The 2,500-nt window shown below is 45.6% G+C and overlaps 1 non-coding gene across 1 annotated transcript in view; it reads left to right on the forward strand.

Annotated features, from left to right (window-relative positions):
* Positions 1 to 948: 948 nt before the first annotated feature.
* Positions 949 to 2,500, forward strand: part of LOC125076369 — a 1,903-nt gene continuing 351 nt past the window's right edge. Inside the window, exon 1 of the ribosomal RNA XR_007120339.1 lies at positions 949 to 2,500. This exon is cut by the window's right edge and continues 351 nt beyond it. This is a non-coding gene — a ribosomal RNA (small subunit ribosomal RNA).

Below are 2,500 nucleotides of genomic sequence, written 5' to 3' on the forward strand. Positions count from 1 at the left end.
GACCGGATCAGTACTCTTGTATAACGAAAAAAATGTTATTATCGTTTTCATTTGTCGTCTTTGTTGCGTGTCTTCTGGCGTGTCTCTCGATTCGTCGTATCGCGTTATATTATACTTTACGTAGTGTAACAACAAGTATGTACGTACGATTCGTCTCGACCGCTGGGGGATATTCACTGACACACGTGAAAATGATAAAAAGATTCTTATTCGTTCTGTAAAACTGTGCCGACCGACGGACGCACGTAGATCTCTCTGCCTCATGCGCTCTTCCTCTTATCGTCGTCGTCGTCGCTCTCGCTACAATCTATCCTCATGGAATAAATGTTGATTCATTGTAGTCGATCTGCGACGTCGCGACGATATGAGAAAACGTTAGAGACGGAGTTCTTAAAAGATTCAGTGTATTCGTATAGTGTGTATAATTTTTATATTATATATGAACGGTCGTTTCTAAAATTCTTTTTGTTAATTTTTACATTTATCATGTACAAAAAATACACAACCCGAGTATCGGTACGATCACTCAAACACCGGGCGTCGATCCCAATGTTTTACGATAATAATCGTTGAACAATACATACGTACACGTCGTGTGCGAAGTGTTATTTTGAAAAAAAAACTCGATCTCGTTTAGAACGTTCGAATTCGTGACCGTTATGTGTCATTATGTGAAGACGCCTCCGCCGCCGCCGCCGCCGCCGCTGTCGTCGCGTTATATATTATAGCGCACGCGCGCGCGCGTGCTTAAAGCGCGTTTGTGTCTCATATAAATTTTTATAAGAGTCAACCGTTAAAATCTATCGCGTCTAACGCGATCGACGATACGGTGAGACGCTCGTTTCATACTGTGCGTATATTGTACATGCATGCATAAGTTTGTGTGTATTTTATATGCGAATATGAAACGAGAAGAGTAATTGACGACTTCAACAAGTCTCGGTTAGCTCCCTGGTTGATCCTGCCAGTAGTTATATGCTTGTCTCAAAGATTAAGCCATGCATGTCTCAGTGCAAGCCGTATTAAGGCGATACCGCGAATGGCTCAATATATCAGTTTTGGTTCCTTAGATCTTACTCAGTTACTTGGATAACTGTGGTAATTCTAGAGCTAATACATGCAATCAGAACTCTGACCAGTGATGGGATGAGTGCTTTTATTAGATCAAAACCAATCGACGGAGGGCGTCTCGTCCGAAGTCGTTAATTTTGATGAATCTGGATAACTTTTGCCGATCGCATGGTCCAGTACCGGCGACGCATCTTTCAAATGTCTGCCTTATCAACTTTCGATGGTAGTTTCTGCGACTACCATGGTTGTCACGGGTAACGGGGAATCAGGGTTCGATTCCGGAGAGGGAGCCTGAGAAACGGCTACCACATCCAAGGAAGGCAGCAGGCGCGCAAATTACCCACTCCCGGCACGGGGAGGTAGTGACGAAAAATAACGATACGGGACTCTTTCGAGGCCTCGTAATCGGAATGAGTACACTTTAAATATTTTAACGAGGAACAATTGGAGGGCAAGTCTGGTGCCAGCAGCCGCGGTAATTCCAGCTCCAATAGCGTATACTAAAATTGTTGCGGTTAAAAAGCTCGTAGTTGCATTTGTGCGCCGCGCTGTCGGTGCACCGCATCCGCGGTGATACTGACACGTCTGCGGAGCATATCGTCGGTGAGCCGGCGGTAAAACGCCGGTTCAATATCAAAATCCTATCGCGGTGCTCTTCAGTGAGTGTCGAGATGGGCCGACAATTTTACTTTGAACAAATTAGAGTGCTCAAAGCGGGCTCAAAATGCCGCTTGAATATTTCGTGCATGGAATAATAGAATATGATCTCGGTTCTATTTTGTTGGTTTTCAGAACTCCGAGGTAATGATTAATAGGGATAACTGGGGGCATTCGTATTGCGACGTTAGAGGTGAAATTCTTGGATCGTCGCAAGACGAACATCAGCGAAAGCATTTGCCAAAGGTGTTTTCATCAATCAAGAACGAAAGTTAGAGGTTCGAAGGCGATTAGATACCGCCCTAGTTCTAACCGTAAATATGTCATCTAGCGATCCGCCGACGTTACTACAATGGCTCGGCGGGCAGCTTCCGGGAAACCAAAGATTTTGGACTCCGGGGGGAGTATGGTTGCAAAGCTGAAACTTAAAGGAATTGACGGAAGGGCACCACCAGGAGTGGAGCCTGCGGCTTAATTTGACTCAACACGGGAAATCTCACCAGGCCCGGACACCGGAAGGATTGACAGATTAATAGCTCTTTCTTGATTCGGTGGGTGGTGGTGCATGGCCGTTCTTAGTTGGTGGAGCGATTTGTCTGGTTAATTCCGGTAACGAACGAGACTCTAGCCTGCTAAATAGGCGTCGTCATTTAGGTGTGCTCGATTTCGGTCGAGCAACTCACTGGCGGCGTATTAAAATTCTTCTTAGAGGGACCGGCGGCTTCGAGCCGCACGAGATTGAGCAATAACAGGTCTGTGATGCCCTTAGATG

Source organism: Vanessa atalanta, unplaced genomic scaffold (genome assembly GCF_905147765.1).
Source record: "Vanessa atalanta unplaced genomic scaffold, ilVanAtal1.2, whole genome shotgun sequence".
Lineage (NCBI taxonomy): Eukaryota > Metazoa > Arthropoda > Insecta > Lepidoptera > Nymphalidae > Vanessa > Vanessa atalanta.